Raw genomic sequence first — 25438 nt, forward strand, 5'->3', positions numbered from 1 at the left:
AACCGTGGTCTGGTTTAAATGTCAAGACCTTCCGTTTTGGCCGGGAGTGGTAAAGAGTGTCGGCAAGGCAGAGAAGACCGCCGGGGTGCTCCCGATTGAGGCAAACCTGCGCCCTGAGAAGAGCGGCATCCGCGTCCCTCTTCGGAGACTAAAGCCCCTGGATGGTAAAGAGAAGGAGCAGCTACTGAAGAGAGCCGAGAAAGAGTACAGGCAGAGCGTCAACTGGTGCCTCTCCCTGATCTCCCACTACCGAGAGGGACTCGCCCGCGGCTCTTTTGCCGGCTCCTTCCTCCACTACTACGCTGCTGACCTCAGCTACCCCATCAGGAAAGCCGTCCAAGACGGGGACCTGGAGATTGACTTTCCAAAGGTGCATTACGCAGATCTGGAGGATTCTGAGGAGGAGGCCTCCTGGCACTGGAAGGGGCCCTGCAAGAGAATTCTCCCGGACCGGATGCGGGCCGCTCGGGACCGAGCCAACCAGCAGCTGGTGGACTTCATCGTGAAGAGAAAGGGGGCTGACCACCAGCTTCTGGACATCTTGAAAGGCAAGAAGGCTGACATCATTTTTCAATTCAAGTCATACCTGGAAGATGAGGATCAGTTGGATGTGGTGGTCAAACACTCACAGGAAGTCTACAAACACATAGACCGTGTTGTGCTGACTCGGATAAGGGATGACAAGGTCAATTTCGTTCTGGAAGTCCTTCTGACGGAAGCAATCATTTATGCAATTGCCACACTTGAGGGGCTAGACTACCAGGCAGCAGAAGAGAAGTACCCGCGGGGACAACCCGTGCATTACCGTGAGAAAGAACTCTTTGACAAGAATATCTTAATGAAAACTAGAAAGAAAGCAGCAGCCACCAGGCGAGTTTATTAGGTCTGCTCCTGTGCCTGTCCTAGCAGGCAGCCTCCTCCTCTCTGGAATTCATTCCGAAACCCATCTCTATGAAAGTCGTGATGATTCTCTGTGGCAAGTAAATGTGTTCTGGAGATTCGAGACTTTGGGCACATGCATAACTCGTCCTGGATCCATCTCTAGTGTTTGTGTTTTGTGTGGTTCATATCAAAGTCTATGGGCTGGTGGGCAGTCAGCTGCACTGTTCATTGTCTCTTCTCCTTCCCAAACTCTCCAGGAGCTATTTTGTAAAAACATTGCAAACAGTTTATTTCCCTTGACTTTTTTTGGATGTGTCATTGCCCAGATGTTTCCAGAGGAAAAATCTCGATTTTCATACCATGTCTTTTTTTTATTTTTATTTATTTTTTTTTTCACCATACACTGATTTTATATAACATTTGACAAATTTTCATCACACTGGTTACATCACCTTCCTGGCATTTTCTTAGTTATGGTGTTCTGACATTTATATTCTACATTTAGTAAGTTTCACATGTACCCTTGTAAGACGCACTGTAGGTGAGGTCCCACCAATTACCCTCCCTCTGCCCATCCTCCCCCCTCCCCTCCCTTTCCCCTTTCCCCATATTCTTAGGTTATTAATTGGGTTATAGCTTTCATGAAAGCTATAAATTAGTTTCATAGTAGGGCTGAGTACATTAGATACTTTTTCTTCCATTCTTGAGATACTTTACTAAGAAGAATATGTTCCAGCTCCATCCATGTAAACATGAAAGAGATAAAGTCTCCATCTTTCATTAACGCTGCATAATATTCCATGGTGTACATACATCACAATTTATTAATCTATTTCTGGGTCGATGGGCACTTGGGCTTTTTCCATGACTTAGCGATTATGAATTGGGCTGCAATAAACATTCTGGTACAAATATCTTTGTCATGATGTGATTTTTGGTCTTCTGGGTATATACCTAATAGAGGAATTGTAGGATCGAATCGCAGGTCTATTTTTAGATCTCGAAGTGTTCTCCAAACATCTTTCCACTACACTTGATCTTAGCCAAAAGGCCGAGAAGCGATCCAAACTTCTTTCCAAAAGGAACGTATTAATTTGCATTCCCACCAGCAGTGTAGAAGTGTTCCCTTTTCTCCACATCCACGCCAACATCTCTGGTCTTGGGATTTTGTGATATGGGCTAATCTTACTGGAGTTAGATGATATCTCCAAGTAGTTTCGATTTGCATTTCTCCGGTGATTAAGGATGATGAGCATTTTTTCATATGTCTGTAGGCCATGCACCTGTCTTCTTCAGAGAAGTTTCTCGTCAAGTCCTTTGCTCACCCAGAGATGGTATCACTTGTTCTTTTCTTGCTAATATGTTTGAGTTCTCTGTGGATTCTGGTTATTAAACCTTTTTCAGAGACATAACCTGCAAATATCTTCTCCCATTCTGAGGGCTCTCTGCTTGCTTTACTTACTGTGTTCTTGGCTGTGCAGAAGCTTTTTAGTTTGATCGGGTCCCAGTAGTGTATTTTTGATGCTGCTTTAATTGCCCGGGGTGTCCTCCTCATAAAATATTTGCCGAGGACGATTTCCTCAAGAGCTTTCCCTGCACTTTCTTCAAGTATTTTTATAGTTCCATGTCTTAGGTTTAAATCTTTAATCCAGTGAGAGTCTTATCTTAGTTAATGGTGAAAGGTGTGGGTCCAGTTTCAGTCTTCTACAGATCGCCAGCCAGTTCACCCAGCACCGTTTGTTAAATAGGGAATCTTTTCTCCACTGAGTGTTTTTAATTGGCTTGTCAAAGATCAAATAATGGTAAATATCTGGGTTCATCTCTTGGTTCTCTATTCTGTTCCAGACATCTACTTCTCTGTTTTTGTGCCAGTACCATGCTGTTTTGATCACTATTGATTTATAGTATAGTCTGAGGTCTGGCAGCGTGATTCCTCCTGCTTCGTTTTTATTTTGCAGTAATGTCTTGGCTATTTGAGGTTTTTATGATTTCATATAAAACAAAGTATTATTTATTCAAGATCTTTAAAGTATGACAGTGGAGCTTTAATTGGGATTGCGTTAAAATTGTATATTGCTTTGGGTAGTATGGACATTTTAACAAAAATATGGAACACTTCACGAATTTGCGTGTTATCCTTGTGCAGGGGCCATGCAAATGTTCTCTGTATTATTTCAATTTTAGTATACGTGCTGCTGAAGTGAGCACCATACCATGTCTTTTAAACGTACTTGAAATTTTCATGTAGAACACACACCCGTTTTTTTTGTTTGTTTGTTTTTTGTTTTTTCCATGACAAGTCACTGATATCGGCTATGAAGTAACAATCATTTCTAAAGTCTAACATATATTTTTACATTATACATTGGAGTTTTCATTAGATTTCCTTTTTTAAGAGGATGCCTGAATTTTCCCTGCAAGCCTATTTAAATTTTTGAAAACAGGCCCTGAGAGTTAAATCTGATGACAGATATTTTCTTATATATTATCGCTACCTGACTTCTGATGCCTCTTCCAAAAGCAAGCTGAAAGTCAGACACAAAATTCCTGGACCCCCTGCGTGTGGTCCATCTGTGGGTGGCTGCTCAGTGTCCAGCAAACATTTTGTCATGTTTGTGCAAAACCATAAACTCTGTGTCCCTCGGAAATTCCATTTATGAGAGCAGTTCTTCCATAGCTGGATGATTTCCTAAGACAGGCTTCAGGCTGTACTGACACCTGACAGCTACTGGACCTTTTCTTTGTGTAGCTGCCTGTCCCCATGCACAGGCTGGCTGCTCTATGCCTAAGTGCCAGGCTGACTGTCCAGCAGCCCATCTATTTTGGTGTGAACTGCACAAAGCAAACACCTTGTCCTGGACCAGTATCGCCTGAAATGTGCTCATTTGTCTCAGACCAGCCAAGCTTTATCTTTCGACTTATCCATCAGCTAGCTCCCACAGGTCCCAGTGGTATAAATGCAGACTGCGCAGTCATTCCAGAATGCTAGCTAGAGCAGTAGGGGAAGCAGGGCTTGAAAATTTGAAAATGGGTTGTAGAAACTGCCCCCATTTGGCTAAATGTGGCCCTTGTCACAAGAGAATTAAACAGGTGCAATGAAGAGATAAGTTGCAAAGCGCATGAATAGTTAATCTAACTTGAAACAAGAGGTTTTCATGAGAATTAATGTTAGAAAACCTAGTTTGTTTTTCCAACTTGATTTGAAAATAAACACTAAAGGCTTAACATGAACCCAAGTGCATTTTTTGTTCCGAGAGGCAGTCAACCATTTTCCTACATTGTGTGTTCCCATGTGTGTTTGGTAAAATTTGCAAAGTAGCTGTGTGCAGTCACAGTAAAATCATCATGTCCTTCACCCTGAACTTGTGCTCCATCACACTTGAAATTGTACAACCACATAGGTGCAGTGGCTAAGAAAATATATGAACGCACTTCCAAAGAAATAGTAGTTTGGGGAAATTCTGGTGTGGCTGTCATCAATTTTTTTCTTCTTCTAAATAAATATTCACTTGTTCACTTTTGTGCTCGACTGTGTTATATATGGGGAACCTGGGACTCTGTTGTGAGAAGAGGCCTTCCCAGTCCTGTCAGCATCAGGCCCCATGGAGATCCTCCTTGGACTCTGCCTGAGGGAGAGCAAGACTCCAGACAGCAAGAAAACACGCCTTGGGCCCTCTGTTACACTGTGTCTCTCTGTGTCCAATATGGCACCTAACTCAGCTTTCTCCAGGGGCACGTTTATCTGTTGGCTCTAATCTTTTCTTTACTATATTATTCATTTATTCATTCATTCTTTCATAGCATTATATGTCAGGAGAGCAAATAAGGTGTGATTGAAGGCTCTGCTCAGTAGAGAAACTTTAGGCGCTATAGAAAGAAATGGGAATCTTAGGATCCATGGGACGATCTAATTTCTGACACGACAAGGATGCACTAATTCATGCTGTTGGTGAGAAATATTTGTCAGCATCCTGGGCTGACTGCCTGTGTTTGAAACCAGAGTCCCAGCTCTCCCCAGATTTCTGAAGTTGGAGGTATGTCTGTTGGCTTAGGGGGAAGGAAGGGAACCTGCTGTCTCTTGGATGTCATTTATCACATCAAGGCTGACATGCCTCTCCCAAACCCCTATCTACCTCCTTTTGGAATTGGGGTCATTGAAAGGCATTTGGGGTGTGTGGGTGGGTGTGTGGGTGGACTCTGAGTTCCCTTGCAGCATAAGCAGTTGCTGGGGCCTCTCTGATTGCCCTAACCTGGGTCTCTATCATGGGTGTGTACGTGTGACTGTAATGCGAAAGCCGAGCTGGACATCTCTCCTACCCACTGCTGAACGCCAGGTCCTAATCCTAATTGCTGGTTGGCAGATGTGCAACTAGATCGCACAGCACTTCAGGGCTTTGTTTCCATGCTAGGCGCTGACAAGGAAAGACTGCAGCCATGAGATCTGCAAAGGTGGAGAGCATGAGCAGTGTGAATTCCTAGAATCTCCTGAACCCACATCTTGGCATTAGACACCCCACAACCCTTGCTAATTGGGAAGCAATGTACTTGTTCCAGAAGTCTGCCCAGAGACCTCATCTGAAACGTTGCTTGTCTTAGTCAACATCCGTTATGCTAACTTTCCTTGATCTTGGACTAATGACTAGAATAAACAAGTATTACTAGGTGAGATCACAGAACATTACAGCACAGGAGGAAGATGCAGTTTATGTTTGGGTGTGAAGTACCTCGGATTCAGAGGAAGTGTAGGTCTGGCAATCATACACCTGCATGAGCTGGGACAAGACGGGTACAAATTGATTTTCACAATGTCGAAACAGAAAGACAGGACATAGAACATAATTCCATATAGACCAATTGACACACTGAGAATGGAAGAAGTATTTCTGTTTTTTCTTTTTGTTTTGGTAACATTTGCAAATTCACCCTTGAGAGTGAACCAAAAGTTGATAGTATCTTCCGTTGAATATTTTAGTTGCAATCCTCTGTCATTTCTTCTTTCTGTCAACTCTTTGTCTTCTATAATATTTAAATTTGCTGGCATACATGCACTTAAAAGAAAGGGATTTCTCACCCAGTCCAGAGATCTTATGGCAAGTGCAGGTGAATGAGTATATATTTTGAACTTTCTGTACCATGAATGTAAAGTTTGGAAAATTGGTTCAATAAGATTTTTTTCCAGTGCACACCTCGTCACTAGCTCAAACATTTCTACTGCATTTTCTCTTTGAATCCTTTCCCTCCAGAGCAGTAATTTATCTCTGAAAGCATGCATTTTATATGTAAATATGAGAATATTTTCATAATTTCTCAGGATACTCTTACTAAGAGTATTCAGACAGTGAAATAAATCTGCAAGAAACGCAAATTTATTACAGCAAACCTCCTCACAAAGTAAATCACCTAATTCAGAATGTTGCACTTTGCAAAAGCTTGATCCCTCAGCCTTTAATTCATAAAATCTTGATAGAACTCTTCCGGAAGATAACCATCTCACACCATCCGTACAGATACTTATGCAGGAATCCCAAGACAACTTATTAGACTAAAGTAATTATCATTCCATTTGAAAATATTCTGGCCCTTTGATGTAGTTTTGAGTGGTCGACAAAATAAAAACCATTATATGATTTCTTCTTACTAGACAAATCCACTGAATGCTGAAAGTGAGAGTTTAACACTGATATCAGTAGATTCATATACTTATATTTTTAGTAAGTTTGAAAGTCTATAGAATATAATTCATTTGAAATGTCATTTGTATTAAAATAGGTTCTGTATGTAACAGTGAGTACACGCAAAACTTTTTAGATAAAATAGGCTCTCCCTTCCAGAATTATATTCCTTAAGGAAAACAATGTAATTTTTCAAAACTGTGCTATCTACATTTCCGGACTGACACATTTTCACTGAAGCCAAATGAAAGATTGAATCATATTAATTGCTAAAAGTTAACTGACACCATTAGAGACGTAAAGTCATCGCTATACCAAAGGTCTGGAATCCTGACATGTAAGTTTGGAATCGTTGCTGCTCACACGACCGTTTGGGATTTATTTGATTTTTACTGGAAAGGAGGTCTGGCAATTAACAAGATAACAAGGAAAAATATGCTCATTTAAACTAGATTTAAAGCCACTCTGCCTTCCTTGGCGCATGTTGTGGAAATCAAGTGTGATCATCAGCCACACTCCCTGGAGTTGGCCATAATATCATTTAAATGTTTGTTTTGTTTCCCAGGGACATCAAGTTTCCTCAGGGGTTTCTGGAGTATCTCCTTGGAAACCACATCTCTTAATCACGCTGTGAAGGAAAAGTGAGCCCAGGATCCAAGGCTTTTCCTTCTCCTGAGCCACATTCTGCTCTGACTACCTCAGACCCTGTACATGGAGGAGGAGAGGGCTGAGTCGCCCGCTTGGGTAAGACCTCTACTGTTTGTCACTTGTGCAGACTGGTGTTGGCCTTCTAACTGCCAGTGCCAGAGAGGTCTCTGCTCTTTCTTTGCCTTTGTAAAGTCATTTCCTTTCTGTGTAGTGAATTATTCATTGAAATTCAGGCGAAGAAATTTGACAATGTGACAAAGGGAAGTCACATGTGAAGTAGAAATATGCACTATTCTAAGGTATTCTCCCAAAGACTTCTAACCTTAGTCTCAGTGGCTCCCTCTGCTTCCTCTACTTTGCTCTACAAAGGTCGTGGAGAAGATGGCATCACAGATCCTTAAGTTCACACACGTTAGATCAAATTCCACGTTTCTTTGAGGATAGACCCTAAAGTGTGTACCTTTTATCCAGCACATTGTTAGCCATAGTCTTCTGATTTATCCCTGCAATTGGTTTAAATGCTTTTTAAAGCCTTGGAAGATGGCAGTCATTTTTATTTCCCACCCCGTGGAAAGCTGAGTTTGGAAACACATGGAAAAACTTTACCACACACAAGTTTGTTAACCAAATATTAACGATGGTCAAGGATGGATTATTTCTTCTTCATAAGAACTTGTGAAAGTTCAGTTAGGTGTGATGCTTCCTCCCTGTTACACAGACAGTGTTTCATGTAGTGTCCTCTGCTTCTGTGATGTCACAGTCATCTTGGGTCTCCTTGGTTTTCATTTTGCGTGCTTGCTTTGATCTTGGATGAGGGGCTGTGAGGGAAATCAAAAAGGCATACTTTGGTGGATAATTGCACTGGGTGATGGCATTTAAGAAGAATCCAAAAGGTAGAGGATGGCAAAAGATATTTCCATAATTGGTGGCAGTCTCCAGGATCCAGGCCCTCGATGGAAGATAAGGTGGACCTCCTCTGAATTTCAGGTGGACTTTTGGTTTCTTGGATCTTTCCCAAGAGTTCATTCTGAGGCCAGCCTTGTTACTCAGTCTCTAGTGGCATGTAGCCAAGGAGTCTGTATGCTCCAGTGGGGATGGTAATTTGCTGCACACTATTCCCCGTCACGCTCCAATTTGACTTAAAGCAATTTCTCATTCCTTTTCCTTACAAAAGTGGTGTGAAGAGAGTGAATTCTCATGGGCAAAGCAGGTCAAGGCCTTGGACTGAAACTCTAGGGATCATATGAGTAGAGGAAGACTATTGATTTTGCTAATATTTGATGAAATGGGACAATATAGCTACAGGTTGTTATGCTCCCTTGGTTGTAACATGACTTCACATTATGGAGTTACTATGTAGTCATGCACGATCTCAGAGATTTCAGGAGAATATAATGAAAACTAGTTCACTGATAATCTCTGTAGCTAGACTTACATACACTGTGAGCATTTGGCATCACGTCCAAGGAGGCTTTCCCATGACAGTACTCACGTGTTACATTAGGATTCTTGTCCTGCTCTTTATCAAGGCAAGGTGAGGTTTCCCACTGAGAAATTTGAATAAAGGCTTTGATACCCTTGTTATTTTACAGGTAAGGGACAGGCACATTTTAACCCTTGGACATTACAGACCTGTATCTTCCCTCTTAAATGCTAACTCCTGTCTTTTCAGTGTGTCATGGTCTACGCTTGAAGATAAGGCCTAGGCACAGGTTTCACATTTGTCATTGACAAAGATGCAACTGACTGTTTTCCCTGTGATATGGGTTCCCTGTCACATGCATCCAGTCATGTAACTTGGACAGCAATGGTCATTTTGTGAAGTACCTTAGCCTACTGCAATGATGGTGATGGTAAGGATAATGATGCTGATGGTGGTGGTGATAATACTAAAAGAAATCAATCCCAGCTATCACTGGGACTAAGGTTTACTAGAACCGAGAACTGTGATCAGTTCTTTTCATTTGGTACTCACCTCATCCTCTAAAAATGATGGTAGCTAAATAGTTCTCCATTTCACAGAGAACACGAATGATTATAGACCACGTAATTACCTTGCCATGGTAATGGAACCAGGCAAGTACCAGAGGGGACTCAGATCCAGGTTCAGCTGGCCTTGCATTCTGTGGTATTAATCGAAGGTAGGAGAAGACTTTTTTCTATATCTGGGACAAATTCTCACTCTGTTGCCCCAGGATTAGAGTGTCCTGGCATCTTAGCTCACAGCAACCTCAAAGTCCTGGGTTCTAGTGATCCTCTTCCTCAGCCTCCGGAGGAGGTAGCTGAGACCACAGCACCAGTCCCAATGCCCCTCTTGGTTTTCTGTTTTTAGTAGAGGTGGGGACCTACTCTTGCTGAGGCTGGTCTCCAACTACTGAGGTCAAGCAATCCACCCACCTAGGCCTCCCAGAGTGCTAGGATTGCAGGCGTTAGTCACTGTACCAGGCCTATGAAAAGGCTTTTAAGAAAGTTTCTTGAAAGAGGAGTGGTTACCCCCTGCCAGGTTCTGTGCATTTTCTGGGCAATGTGTCTATCCAGAGAATATGTGTAGGAGGCTTGTGTACTAGTACAAGTAATTGCTAATGACAAAGATCCTAAAAAGACAGAGCAAAACATCTTGAAATAATGGATTTCAAGGCTGGATCCCCAGGCAGTTTGATGGTCTGTTCTTCAATGAGAAGCATTATAGGCTTAGCAGCTCAGGAAGGGGGAAAGGCTTTTGTATCAGGAAAGATAGGATGCCACTGGCTGTAGTTCCTCCACTGGGACTTATTGCCTTAGGTGAGAAAGGGCTGGGGACAGTGGCACCAAGGAGAGCTGCTGACAGAGGCTGAATTGGAGGGACTCTGTTGGCCATGTTTTGATGGGCCTTTTATGTTGGAGGAGGTGTGTTCTGCCTCCTTCCCTGTGTGTGGCGCTGCAGGAAATTGTACTGTTGAGGGTGACATGGGCAAGTGTGGCCCTTGGGCAAAGATCATGCTATAATTATGGGGGCAGAACCTTGCTTTCCATTCTCTATGAGAATTCTGGATTTAGCTGTCTATGAGGGATCATTCTGTGCACTGCCTCAGCCTATGACAAAGGGTTTGGGGAAGGTGGGCCTTCACATCTTACATTGTAGCTGAGTGGAGTGATCTCGGGCAGTGCTCTGAGAGGCCCCTTTGATTGCTTATGGAAACATTTTCTATTTGGTGAGCTGACCCCTCAGTGTTTCGTATTTATAGTGAGTTGTGTTCCCCAGCGGACACGTATTAAAGTGAACTGGTGTTCCCAGTGTGTCCTTGCAAGCTCCTTCTTAGGGGCTTCTTTCTCCACATTTCAATGTCTCAACAGCCCTATGGAAGGTCCTACAGGGAGCAGAGTGCAGGACTGCCAGCATCAACTGGAGGGGAATTTTAGGTCCTGGGCAGAAACAGTTGACAGCCTATCGTGGAGCTTCTGGGCTCAGTGGTTTACATCCTGCACAACAATGACACAGCAGCATCATGAGCACTCTGATTGCAGGGACTTGGAATGCAGGTGGCCTTTGGCCCAGTGTTTCTCTCGTGCACTCTTCCGCTGATGATACTCTACACCTCACTGGGAAGGAAAAGGCCTGTGGATCCTGCCACTGACCAGGATGTGAAGCTGATGATGCTTAGGTCCTCTTGTGTTTTGATGAATCTACTGGGGTTTCAGGAATTTTCTGAATCATATGCCCAAGCTGGCAGTTTCTGCCAGTCCTTTCCTGTTCCTCATGTTAAAAGGGGCAGATTCCAATAAGCTGAAGGGGTGACTTTTCCTATTTGTGTGTTGGAAACCATTGTCACTTTCTGGTGTAAGTCACATCATTTTGCTCTTTTAGATGCCTGTGCACCTACCTAGTCTCAAGGATACGTTGTCTGGACTTTCTTTTTTTTTTTTGTGGTTTTTGGCCGGGGCTGGGTTTGAACCCGCCACCTCCGGCATATGGGACCGGCGCCCTACTCCTTGAGCCACAGGCACCACCCATGTTGTCTGGACTTTCAAGAGAGAGTTTGGTAGATACGACAGTGAGGGACTTAGGCATCTTGTGTATTTCTACAGCCACTGACCCTGTTGAAGGTCAAGGTGGCATTGCAGTGTATGTGTGGGGGGTGAGCTCTTTGGTGTCCCTAATTCAGGTTACCTGAAGGCTTCAAGAAGGAATGTGAGGAGTGTCCTGAGTATAAGGACAATACAGATGACATGGAGACATGGGGATTTTGGGAGAAGGTTTGGATGGGCATGAAGGTTCAAGGAAGTGGACCCTGTATCCTTTTTCCTTCCCTCACAGTACATGTACGTCAGCATAGCTTGGGGCAGACAAAAACAATGTGGATGTGATATGGGGAAATGTGGGCCTTTGCAAAGTTGTTGCATTTATTATGGGGACAAGATCTTATTTTTCGTTTCCCAAGTCAATTGTGTGTTTAGCTGTTGGTGAAGTTTTTGGTGTGTCACCCTCCTGTCTGTGCAGCCCTAGACATGCGGAAAATGGCACATAGGTGGTCATTCCCTGTATCTTATGGTCCCATAGTACAGTAATGTGAGGGAGTTTGCACAGGAGCTGCAGTTACTTTTGCTGACCTGTAACCTCCCTGACACAGTGTTCCCTCATCCCTTTCCCATTCCAGGGCTTTCTCCTGTGACTTCATTGGGATCCTTGGGCTCAGCCTGTGATGTACATTTCTCTCTGTCATTTGCAGAGGGGCTGTGATGAGGATCTGGTTTCAACTGCTTAAGGTGTCCCCTCTATTCACAGTTCTCATGCAGCCCAAGCCTTTTTCGACCAGGTCCTTGTCTATTCCTGACTATAAAATTGGAAAGAGGCTTATTTGGCTTTCAGAATGTTTCTATCCATTTCACATAAGCACACCAACAATTTAACAGTAACTATTTTTGTAAGGGAGATGGTACATGGAAAGGGAAGGGCTAGGTATTTTTTTTTCTTTGGATGGGGAGATGTGAATTTTTATTTCCGTGTCCCTAATTCAGGTTACCTGAAGGTCACTTAGACACCATGACTGACTGTGTGCTCTCTCTCCTGAAAGACACTTTTTGCTGCAGGGAATTTATTTAACAGACCACCTGTTATGTTATTCTGAGCACGTCTTATCTGCTTGCCCAGGAAATGTGTTCTGCAATTTGGTCTTGCATTTTGTAAGATCCCTGTGTGTTTGTCCATTAAAATGTGTTTGCTAAAGAAACTCTCAAATGTGTTTGTTTTATTATTCACAATGAATGAAGTAATATTGGGTTAAGTCAAAAATATGTCCAGCTATGTATTCCTAGACATTGAAGGGAGGGTTTTGGTGGCAGGGTTTGGTTTCCAGGCCAAGAGGAAGTTCTCCCATTGTCAAAGAAAGAAAGGGAGTAAGCGATCTCATACCTCCCTATATGAAGTGATCCTTTTGGCCCTTCATGAAGAGAATGAATCCATATGTGGATACTGTGTTGAAGACAGATTCCCATGCTCATCATGCTAAGGGTGAGGCAGAGTTAGAGTGACCAGTGAGGATCTGCAGGACACAGTTCACAAGTAAGTCATGAGGCCCAAAACTGTAAACAGTGAGCATTTACTTTATTCCCACTCCTGCCAGACTAAATCCTTGGTCTCCCAAATCTTAGGCATCTTTTATTGTATCACAGAACCTTTCTTTGAATTGACCACACTGAAAGGGGCAGATGCTTCTTGGCGTCTTCTGTTGACCAGAGTGCGTATTGCAGCTCATTCATATTTGCTGAATCATGGAGGCAACCCACATGCACAGGAACCCACGAATGGATTGACTAATTGTGGTATATGTATACTGTGGAGTACTCTTCAGCCATAAAATATGATGGAGACTTTACATCTTTTATATTTATCTGGATGATGTTTACCCAAATGCCCAGGAATCCACCTATTCATTGACAAGTTGTGATATATGTATACCATGGACTACTCTTCAAGCCATAAAATATGATGGCGACTTTACAGACATTACATCTTTTATGTATACCAGGATGGAGTTGGAGCACATTCTTCTCAGTGAACTATCTCATAATGGGAAACAACTACCCAATGTATTCCAAACTACTTAAAAAAAAATATATATATATATAAACACATATAGACTCATACAATGATAAAATATAAATATAGTCTCCCAAGGTAGAGGGGTGAGGAGGAGATAAAAGCAGGAGGAGGGAGGGCATTTGGTGGGATACCATCGAATGTGTATCTTGCAAGGCTATATTTCAAAATAACTAAGTGTAAATTTAAATGTCTTACCACAAAAACAAGTAAGTAAGATAATGGCTATGTTAATCAGTTTGATTTAAGCATTCCACATTGTATGTCAAATCAGCACATTGGGGGCAGTGCCTGTGGCTCAGTGAGTAGGGCCCCGGCTCCATATACCAAGGGTGGTGGGTTCAAACCTGGCCCTGGCCAAACTGCAACGAAAAAATAGCCAGGCATTGTGGCAGGCACCTGTAGTCCCAGCTACTTGGGAGGTTGAAGTAACCCAAGAATCACCCAAGCCCAACAGCTGGAGGTTGCTGTGAGCTGTGACACCATGGCACTCTGCCGAGGGCAGAAAACTGAGACTCTGTCGTAAAAAAAAAAAAAAAAAAGAAAAATCATCACATCATATCCCTTAAATATACACTTTTCATTTTAATTAAATTTATTTGAAAAATTAAAATTAAAAAAAATTTCCATACGCTTCCGAATGTGTGAAATTTCCAGTTAACTGCAATCATATATCCTTTGCTCAGCCGAGCCGTGTCTAAGCACTTCATCAATGAGCAGTTTTACTAAGTTGTGAGGTTCAGGACGTCCATCCCCAGGGAAGTTTCAGACAAGTTTTATCCACCTTAGGCAACTTTGGCCTTGTAGTTATTCAATGTCCCTGACAGGAAAGGAGAAGACTGTGGCAGTCTGTCCTGCCTGTAGATGTGCCACACTGAATGGCTGGGCCTGAGTCTGTCCCTGGGTTGTCCTAGAGATCTGGGGCCACAGGTGTCAGCAATTCCATTGTTGTTAGCAGGTCCCAATAGGCCCAATCTGAAAAGTCTCCTGTCCCGCCTGAGAATTCAAAACTCTTCCTCTCCAGATGGCCTGTAGCAGCTGGCACTTCATTTTCATCCCTGCTGTGATGGGCTTCTGCTAGGGAGTGAGTTGCCCATCAGGCTGTGAGCTACTCCCATCCAATTCTGCATGTTCTCACCAAGGTGAAAAGACAGAGACACATGGTAGGATTTGAGGAAAGGGAGGTGTGGGAATTCTCATGTAAATTTTCAACTCAGGATTAGCAAGTATGAATGGGTAGGTTGTGTGTTTTCCAGAAGAAGGGATTTTGGAAGTGAGAAGTCTTGAGACGTGTGGGTAATGACTTCCATTTCTTGAGGGCTTCATGTGCCAGACTGTATGTTCCTCCTGCATATCCAGGCCTGGCCAGTAAATATGAAGATTAGGGAGAACTTATGTCAGTCACCGGACACCAGGGCACTTAGCGGCAGTAGGCTTGGGTATAGAATGGGCTGCTCAGAACATATCCAGCCATGTAGTATGAAAAATAGACATGTACATTGCTGGGTACTTTCCATACAGCGATCATATGCAGATGATACCTGTGTACATATAGAGCTGCTTCGTGCCAGTGGAGGGTGAGACTCTGCTATGCCAATCCCCAAAACAGGCCTCACCACACATGTCTTGACACCCCTTCTCCCCTTCCATTTCTCCCTTGTTTTAAATGTGGCCTGAAGGTAGAATCCTGCTAATGCATGGGTGGCAGCCAATAGGAAGGAAGGGTCACTAAGGACACCCCCCCCTTCAGTGATCCTTTCTCCACAGTTTTGGAGCTCTCACCCCCACCCCAGGGACATGTAGCCCCCTCCGTGACAAGCATTTGGGAGTGAAAATCTCAGGACATTTCTCTTTAATCCTCTAGGCCCTGCAGGAGGGTTTCTGGTTAGGCCCCAAGTACACAGCAAGTGCAAGCGCAGGTCAGGGGATGGCTTTCTGGGACTGGGAAGTGTCCAGGGCAGATGTATCCTCAGGGCAGAAGGAGTGGATAGGGCTGATTCTGTGTAGCTGCCTGGGCTCCGCCATTCTCCCAAGTATCCTGCCTCTCTGCCCTTCTTTCTCTATGTCCCTGTACATATCTATATGTCTATCTGTCCCAGGACAGGGGTGCTCAGCTGGGCCAGTCTGGGCCTGGTCTCTAACCAGAGAGGTGGTCCATGAGAGCTGTGGGTTTCTGGCATCTAGTGAGTGGTCTCAGTATCTCTACGGATTCAAACAGATCATTTGATTCTTCCATGAACAGCCATTAGTGTTACAGCTGAGGGTCAACCATCAGTGCCTGTCCCATATCCCAGGGGATGGACTATTCAGCCCAAGTGTGAGAGGAGAGGACTTGATCATGCTGTGTACCATGTGCCAGCCTTTTCATTCGAGGAGGATGGGCCACTTGCCTCGAGGGGAAGGAGTGTTAAGCAGAGTTCTGACGCTTGCCAAAGTTACACGAACCTTAGGTTAATGCCACCATCCTCCGTGAGACTGCCTGTATTTCACATACTTGCCATATATTTTGAGGGTCCCCAGGCCCATTCTTGCTGCTGACCAACTGTCACAAGTCTTGAACAGGTAATCAATAAGCAAAAGTTGCAGATGACCACTAGTATTAAATAACATTTTCATTCCAAGTTATTCAATCCCTGCCTCTGAAAGGTATTAAAGCAGTATTTTTCCTGCTACAATTTACAGCGAACTTGAGAAACCTAATAGTGGACTGGAGAGAAACAGCCTTTTCCATACTGTCCATGGGAGTTAAGGAGTGGGAAAAATATGTTAGCGGTAGACTTGCAAATATCTTATAAAGGAATGTGAAAAACTGCTGATGAATAAACTGCACTGACAACTTTGAGCAAAAGAACTAGGCCCCACAGAAATAAATTAATGAATGGCATCTCTTTATGTTCATGGAAATATGAATTACAGCATTAATGCTTATTTGGCAAACATTACATTTGAAGAACAGTCTTAAGACCTTGTTTTGAAAAGATCATGAGGAAATGGACCTCCTCAAGGCTATTGTGTGTGATACACAATTTGACTACACCTCTCAAAACCTTGTAAAAGTGTAACACATTTTGTCTGAGAAGATCAACGGCCAGAAGATTGGAGTCTACATGGAAAACTGTAGGGCACCTTCCACTGAGCGTCTCCTTCATTCCGCAGTGCAGGAAGTGCAGGGATGGCACCTCGTCCCATCATGGATCTGCCTTCCCTGGGAGCCCATCCATCAGAGCAGCTGGCATGACAGACTCGGACACAGGGGAGGAGGAGAAGCCGGGTGGGTTCTGAGGACCACGGGAAGGCAAGGAGCCGGACAGCCTTAAAGTGACCAGAGATGTAAGGAGGAGGGGAGGAAGCCCTGGGTCTGAGGGAAGGCTCTGGGTGAGGGCAGGGGATCAGAGGTGTGTTACTTGAGACAGATTTCTTGAACCTTTATGAATTATCGAACTCTGTTCCCAAAATCCTAGCTTCCCGAATGTTCACCCACACACTGGCAGTAACCCCTGACATTTTGTCCTCTGCCACTATCCATAGCAGCCACTGCCCCGTTCACCTGGTACCATGTCACGTGCTAATGCGCTTCCCTGTATTTCCTTCATAGCGATCTTAAGCACAGTAGCATTCATTGGGACCCACCTGGGCTCTCACACCCTGTATGGAACTACATGGCATCTTCTTTTACCCTGTGATTCTCCTTTTACAGTTGTTCTGCACAGACTCCTCCATGACAGATCTGAAATGCATAATAGATTTTATACACAAGGCCACGAATTCCGAAAATATCTCCATTTGCACTGAGTTACCCCAGATTTTCTTCTCTGCACTGTGGCTCCCCACTCACCTTGTGCCACCGACATCATTCACCCTTCTGCAACATGGCCAGCCCGGTCATTGTTCCCCGAGAGGCCGAGTTGATCCACACGCCTGATCCTATAAAGCACCTCCCTTTGTCTTCTTTACTCCGTCAACTCCATGGAAGACACATTTCAGCCTCGCACGTCTTCTTCTCAAAGCCTGGGCACAGGACCTGCAGGCATGCTACAACAGCACACCCACTTTCTTCCTGATCTGGGAACACCAGTGAGTGGGCCGACCATCCTAGTGAATTCCTCAGTGGAGATATTTCTAGAGAGCTCCCAGAGGAAGCTACCGTGTCAGCAGCCGCTTCTCTGTTTTTGGAGTCAGCATACCTATAGTGCTGTGTACTCAGCTAAACTATATCAGAAAGGAGTAGGCTAGGTAGCTGCCAGTATTAGTCTCTTTTCTGTTGCTTATTAGAGGCCCAAGACTCTGGGCAATTTATCAAGGGATGAAATTTAATTCTCACATTTCTGGAGGCTGAGAAGTCAAGATTAAGAGGCCATGTATGCAGAGAGGCCTTTTGCTGGTCGGGACTCCATGTAGGTTCCTACAGTGACAGAGAGCACAGCACATGGAGGGGACTATGCATGCTACGTGCCAGTGCGGTCTCTCTTTTTCTTTACATGAAGCTGTAACTCCCCTTTCATAAGAGCACATTAATCTGTGAAAGGGTTGACCCATTCAGGAGAGCAGAGCCCCATGATCCAATCAGCCCTTAAAGGTTCTGCTGGTCCATATTGCTACTTTGGGGATTAAATTTGAACATGAGCTTTGGAGGAGACAAATGTTCAAACCATAACCCTGCCCAGTGGGAAAATGTGGTATCCGTAGGAGATGAGATGCGCACATGAGCCCCTAGTGTAAGACTGAACGTGCTGCTTAGCGTGGAGATATTAGGACAGAAGAAAGTGCCTAAGGTGAGGTACAAAAAATCATCAAGGGGCACAATGTGCTGTAGGAGGTGGGGATCCCCCTGATGTGTATTTTGGATGTTAGTCTCCACTGTGAATTTATTTAGAGGGGAGGACTTTGGTAAGTGAATAGGTCATGAGGAATCTGCCCTCATGATTGGGACTAGTGGCTTTATGTAAGAGGCTTGAGAGAGGCTTCTGTCACCTTACACAATGTGAGGACACGTAGGAGCTGACATCAATGAGAATCAGGCTTTTGCATGACAGGAAAATCACTGGCACCTAGCATCATTCAACTTCCAGAACTGTGAGCAATGAACGATGTCTGTTGATAATAAATTACCCAGCATGACGTCTTTTTTTCTACCAGCCTTAAGGGTGAAGGACAGCAATGGATACCATGAAGTGGGTATTACTGCAACAAATCCTTAAGCATGTAAGCATGTGGAAGTGGCTTTGAAATTGGGTGATGGGTAGAGGCTAAAAGAGTTTAGAAGTGTGTTGGCACTAATAGACCTTAAAGGTGGTTCCTGTGAGAGCTGAGAAGAGGAGGAGACCTTTTGAGGAAGGCTCAGTCATCCTTGACATTATTCCAGTGGACTTTATTCACAGGTTAGTAGAAAGGTGGGTAGGAAAGGCCATTGTCATAAGCTGTCAGACCCAAATATGGGACATGTAATTCAAACTAGAAGAAAGGTGATGGTTGGTAAACAGTGGCAAAAACTTGTTGGCATTCTTGGTTTTTGTTTTAGTGCTTTGTGGAAAGTACAGTTTCTGAGTGATAAAGTAGGATATTTGGCAGAAGAATTTTCTGCGAAAGCTGTTGATGGTGTGGAATGTCTTCTGTTGACTGCTTCTGGAAAAATACAAGAAGAGAGAATGAGCTAAAGACAGAGTTCACAGTCAAAGGATATGAAGAGCTACAGAGGTAGACAATTCTCAGTCTTGCCTCTTTGTAAAGAATGAAGAAAACATGCTCAGGAGAGAACACCAGGAGTGTGGCCAAGTGACTGATAAGGAGATTTGCAGGGTCAGACGGAAGCCAGATGGTCTTTAAGAAGACAATGGAAGATGATCTAGAAGGCCCCACAGACATCCTTAGGGATCCCCTGCTCTTTACTGGGCCAGAATGCCAGGGCCTTGCTGAGTGCCTGATTTCAAGGCTCTGCAACCTGCGTTCTGTGCAGGGCTGTTCCTTGCCAGCCCCAGCTGGGGCTCAAGGAAGCCCAACGTCAAGGTCCTGCTGCCCCTGTGGAAGCAGTGAAGCATGGTGACATACATACAGTGCCATCTCCCAGGGATGCACAGAGTGCACAAGCTGTGAGGACACGGCTACCTCCACTTACATTTTAAATAATCTCCAGAAACTCTTACAGCCCAGGCAGACAAGTGCCATGTGGCAGGCTTATGGCAGAGAGCCTCTGACAGTGTCCACTAGAGCTGTGTTAGCAGGGCTGCCCCGAGACCACAGACCTGGAGGGTCACCCGCATTTTGCACTAGCATTTAGGGCCATAGACATAAGGTGTGGGATGGGCTGCACTCAGCAAAGCCATGGCCAGAGGGCCGCTCCTTAGAGTCTCCACACCGAACGCAGTGTTCTGGAAGATAAGGCTTCAAGTCATGGAAGAGTATTTGGGAACAGAACCAAAGAATTCATCTTTGTTCCATTGGGTTTTTGGATTTGCTGAGAACCTATTCCCCTTGTTTTCTTTCATACTCCTCCCTTTTGAAATGGAAATGTGAGTGCTGTGCCTTCCCCACTACTGTATATTGGAAGCCTGTAACTGGCTGGCTTGAATCCACAGGCTCACAGCTGAAGGTGGGTGGGCCTCAGAATGAACCAAACCTATGGCTGCTCCCACATCTGATGAGATGAGACTCTAGACTTTAGACTGTTGGGGTTTTGCTGGCATGGATAAGAATTAGGAGACTACAGGGCGGCTCAGTGAGCAGGGTGCCGGCCCCATATACCAAGGGTGGCGGTTCAAACCCGGCCAAACTGCAACAAAAAAATAGCCGGGCGTTGTGGCGGGCGCCTGTACTCCTAGCTACTCGGGAGGCTGAGGCAGGAGAATCGCCTAGGCCCAGGAGTTGGAGGTTGCTGTGAGCTGTGTGAGGGCACGGCACTCTACCGAGGGCGATAAAGTGAAACTCTGTCTCTATAATAAAAATTAAAAATAAAAAAAAAGAATTAGGAGACTACTGATATGGAATTTCTTTCTTTCTTTCTTTATTTTTGTAAATTTATTTTGTATTTTTTATTGTTTTCATTTTTATTTATTGGCTCGGGTTCATTGAGGTTACAAACAATTAGGTTATACTGTTTGCATTTCTCAGGTAACGTCCCTGTTACACTTGTGTCCCGCTCTCGAGAGGTGTGCAAGGGACTGTAACTCACCACGACTCTTCCTCCTCCTCTCTCCCTTCCCCTCCTTCCCCTGTCTCCTCCTTGGATTGATCTGAGTGTTTCTCTTCTGTGGGTAAGTATTAGATCTTCTACTGGCTTCATGTTAGACGTGAGTACATTGGATTCTCGCTTGTCCATTCTTGTGATACTTTACTAAGGAGAGTGTGTTCCAACTCTATCCAGTTTAAAATGAACTTTTTTGCACATGACAGGACATGAATTGGGGGTCTGAGGAAAAATGGTATGGTCTATATGTCTGTTTCCTCACAATGTATGTGTCAGAACTTATTTCTGAATGTGATAGAGTTGTGATGTGTGGCCTTAGGGAGTTATTCAGGGCATAAGGACTCCAGTCTCATTGAAGAGATTCATGTGCTCTCCAGGGAGACTTGAGAGAGCTTGCTGAACCTCTGCTATTGAGGACACACAGAGGGCACCATCTATGAGGAACAGACCCTGTAGACCAGTGGTTCTTGACCTTCCTAATGCCGTGACCCTTTTTTTTTTTTTATTAAACCATAGCTGTGTACCCTTAAAGAAAGATGGAGACTTTACCTCTTTCATGTTTACATGGATGGAGCTGGAACATAGTCTTCTTAGTAAAGTGCCGTGACCCTTTTTAATACAGTTCCTGTGCGTCACGACCCACAGGTTGAGAAGTGCTGCTTTAGACCATGAAGCTGCCCTTGCCATGGTCTTTAACTTCCCAGATGCTGAAAGTGTGAGCAATAAATTTCTGTCTTTCTCAATTACCTAGTGTAGGATAATTTCTTATTTCGGTCTTAACAGAGTGAGAGTGTGCGGTCTTCTTACTGATGAGGTAACTGAGAAACAGAACAACCCTGAAGGATAAACAAGTGCTAGCAAGCAGAGCTGTTGGACAGGAAATAATAGATGATCAAGACAGGCCATGAATAGGAAAAGGACTGTGGATGGGACCAGATTGACCTATGAACATAGATTGTGAGACATAGGTGAACTGACACATAGACACGACCTGGGCAGTGGCCAGGCATTAAGAGGGTCCAGCCATGTTTCCAGCTGCAGAGTCTAGTCAGAGAAAAAAACCTCGGGAACACGTGTGGTATGAGTATGAATTGGCAATTCCGGGGTGTGGTATTCACACCAACAGCCTCGTTCTTCCTTCTCTCTCCCCCCTCCCCTGCCATGCTGCTTAAGTTCCCAGATCCATCCATTCAGTGATGCTGGACAAAGCATGGAACAATGCCCTAGTCCATCTGCATCTTTGTCAGGGTGTTGTCCCCAAACCCCACATTGTAAACATCTCACTAGCAAGCATTCTCTGAGAATGTAAAGGAGCAGCCAATTTTTGGGGGGTCTTAGTGACCCATCAGGACTCTGGCTATGTCTTTTTAGAAAATCGACACAACGATTGTATATATTTCTGAGGTTAAATGTGATTTGATACATGTACACATTGTGGAAGGATTAGATCAAGCTAATTAACATATCCTTCACCTGACATATTTGTCTTTTGTCCTGCAAATCTCCTAACGTAATCCCGACTTTGTCATTGTAGTTCTGTGCACCTTGATGAATATCTCTTCATTCTTCCCCCTCCGGCATCTAGACAGTACCAAAGTAGGGTTTAGGAAGCTAAGGCACAAGAGTCAGAGGGCTGGATGTTATACCCACGTACTTGGCACTTCACAACAATCCGGCTACCTTTGCCTAGTCTCTTAGCTTCTTCAACCATAGTTTGTAAGTAAGTGTAATCATTTTGAATATGCTGTGATTTCCAGAATTATATTTGGAGGACTGAGAGTCCATCTTTCCCAGATGGTGTTAGCTGTGAGATTTCAGGCTGGGTAGGGCAAGATGATGAACTGTTCCATATTTACACAGGCCACTTCACCTTCCCCCTCAAAATAATTGTTTATATAGATGGATTGGTTTTAACTTAGAGTGCCATTCTTAGGGGCTACACCCACAGTGCAAACCAAAGAATAATTTCCTTCTAACTAGGAGGGACGAGAAGTAAAGTATGGAAGGCTTCCTGGAGGACAGGGCAATAGAGCGGGGCCTGGTCAGACTAAGGGAGCAAGATTTCCAAAATTAGAAATAACAGGACACAGGTGTAGTATGTAAAGGCTTGAGGAATACATCTGCTCATCCAGGGATGGGCACAGTTATATGAGACAGGAGTTACTTATGACACTTTACATAAGGGCGGAGCTCCCACTTGTAAACCTGCAATGGCAGGACTGGTTACATGTCAATCATTTCAGAGCCTCTTATGACGTGGCTTGTGGGCGGCGCCTCACTCTGGATGCCAGGGAAACCTTCCCACGTGACCAGGTGGGCAGTTGAAATCTGGACTGTGTGGTCTGTCTTCCGTGGATAGTTTTCCAGGGCAATATGGGAATATGGCTCCTCCCCAATTCTGTGACCCCAAAACCATAAATTTACTTGGTTTTAATTCTCAATTTGTGGTTTATCTTCTGATTTTCATAGACTATGGTACAGTAAGAACATGGTGTGTTGTGACACCTTCAACAAATCTGTCCAGTGAGCTAATGGGTCGGTGAGGACAGGGACGCTCCCTAGTCACGTCTGGCCCAGGATTGTGGTTGATCGAACAACGTGAAGCGTCTTACAGTTGTGTGTGTGGATACGTTGATCTTGGACCCCCCAACCCTTTATTCTTACTCTAATGTTTTCTGTTGTATTGGATGGAAAAATGAGGAAATGACTGATGGGATTGGTGAGCTGGTAATGGTCCAGCCCTTCACAGTGACTGTTGACACCATATTTTGCCACTATTTTTTCTGTCATTGGTAGATATTGTCACCGCTTGTTTAATCTTTTTGCTTCTCCCTGTTTGTACATTTTCTTCCTTCCTGTCTTTCTTTTTTTTTTTTTTTTGTTTTTTGTTTTTGTACATAGATCTTTTTGAGCCACAGGCACCGCCCTGTCCATTTTCTTTTTAAATTTCTATTCCTTTAGAGGGGTAAAGGATAACAGTTATTCCCTGATAGATCCATTGGGGGTGGGGATATGACACCCGGGCAGTTAGCTGCTTTTTTAGGGTAGTTTCATGTTTTTTACCTTATGTTTAATATAATTCCTTTAGTTAATGCTCAGAACCAATGTTCCTCACATGTCACCTTCAAAACAAAAAACAAATTAGATCTTTGTCCGTGAAGTAAGGCATTGGACTTCTAGCGTGTGCAGTAACCACCGGGAATCACCTCCTTATGGTCCTTCATCTCTGTCTTGTGCTTTTATAAAATATAATACAAATGTAATCTCATGGGAGTCAGCTAAAGTGTATGGCGGTGTTTGGGTTTTCAGGAGATGGAAAACAACGGTTTAGCAAGAGCCTGTACCTTTGAGACCCTGAGGGGAATGAAGCCCCCAGGATAGTATTGCTTACTTTTCTGACCAGTACAATGGTTTGGTTTTAATTCTGAATTTGCAATATTTCAAATGTGTTGAATTCTTATTTGGCATTGTTGTAAATCTATTTTTGAATTTAAGGTGTTTGCGGTGTGCCTATTCTGAAGCAAATGATGTGGCTGAACACTTGACATTTTAAATCACGGGGGCTGCCAGTGGGCTGCTCTTTTGTTCAGCCAAGATAGGATCCAGATTGGCATTTAATTTGACATGTTCATCCTGGATGCAGTCAATGGAGTTTTGGTCCCAAGGTTCATCATCAGAGAAAGGTTTTGTTTTCAGAGAGAGGAAATTAACGTCTGAATGAGAGCCTTTTGTTTTCTATTATAATTTCTTCTGTGACATAATAACGAATATTCAAGTGTTAATTTGGCTCCATAAATGTACTTCAATCATTTACCTTTTTACATTCTCTGTGAGTAGATTAAAAAAATGAACTTTAAAGCAAGCATTTTGGGAAAGGGTGATTGGTCCCCCCAGAACTTACTCAGTGGGCTGCATTCCTGGTATTTTCAAACCGTGAATACTCACTGTCCTTGGCCGCCCTTACACAGGGAGGGGTTTTTCTTTACAGTAGAATTCAGTGTTTGGTGTCATTGTGTTCAATTCCACGTGTTCCTGGCCATTTGCATCAGTTTGCATAAAAGCATTTTTTGTTATTTTCAATGTACACATAAGATGTGTCATGTTTTCATTGGCTTTACGGCACTTCTGACCTCACATTGCTGGCTTCCCTGAACTCTCACTTTATCTTACCTTCAAATTATGTTGCTATCACTGTATTGGTGAAGGTTTTACTTTCTTACAGGTCATTTTGTAGCTGTATCCCCTGAAGAAAGTCTGGTGGCATTTTCCTTGTAAAACAGCAGCCAGTGACTGACCCAGTGCTTGTTTGCTGGCAGTGAATACCCAGAAGTACTGGTCACCTGTCACCCTGAACATTGCTTGGCATTTCATTTTCCAAAAGAACTACCTGCACAATCTCATGTTATTCAGTCCACTCCTGTCTCCAGTGATTTGCATACATTTGGTTTGAAAATTGTGAGAAATTTGCGATTTATAAATAAAGATATTCACGGTGAAATTCAGTGCATTCACTTATCTGGGAGTGAAGGACATTTGCCGGACATGTGGGCTGATTTCATCATTGAAGCATAACGGTGTATTTAAAGTGCTATTTTCCTTTCAGTGTAGGGTTTCTCACCGTTTCCACGTGTTCCTCCACGGGAAAAAACCACTTTAAAGTTGTCTATGCACGGAAGTGAAGAGGGTTGTGGTAACAGCAGAGTCTGGGCAGGACGGGAATTGTCTGAAACAGGCTCCTGCTATTGACCTGCTCCGGGATGACCTGTGGGTCCCTGTGAAAGGGGCAGCGGGCCCTCCGTACAGCACTGCCGTCTGGTCTTGTGGCACCGTTCATGCCTTCTCTGCTTCACATCGTCTTTCACTCATTTGGCCGACCTGGCACGGGCTGCGTAATTGTGCGCTCAGTCCACACCAGGTACTTTCAGAAGCTCTTCTGAAAATAAGGGTAGTAAGACCTGTGTCCCAGCCACCTACCGTATA

At 44.0% G+C, this 25438-nt stretch overlaps 1 non-coding gene and 2 pseudogenes across 1 annotated transcript; 1 reads left to right on the plus strand and 2 right to left on the minus strand.

Moving 5' to 3' along the window:
- LOC128577232 (Krueppel-like factor 4) overlaps nt 1-25438 on the minus strand; it is an 873632-nt pseudogene that overhangs the window by 554764 nt on the left and 293430 nt on the right.
- LOC128577233 (Krueppel-like factor 4) overlaps nt 1-25438 on the plus strand; it is a 793492-nt pseudogene that overhangs the window by 473486 nt on the left and 294568 nt on the right.
- LOC128578695 (U6 spliceosomal RNA) lies at nt 2984-3090 on the minus strand. The gene has a single exon (XR_008377835.1). It is a non-coding gene; the product is annotated as a U6 spliceosomal RNA (small nuclear RNA).

Source organism: Nycticebus coucang, chromosome X, assembly GCF_027406575.1.
Source record: "Nycticebus coucang isolate mNycCou1 chromosome X, mNycCou1.pri, whole genome shotgun sequence".
Classification (NCBI taxonomy): Eukaryota; Metazoa; Chordata; class Mammalia; order Primates; family Lorisidae; genus Nycticebus; species Nycticebus coucang.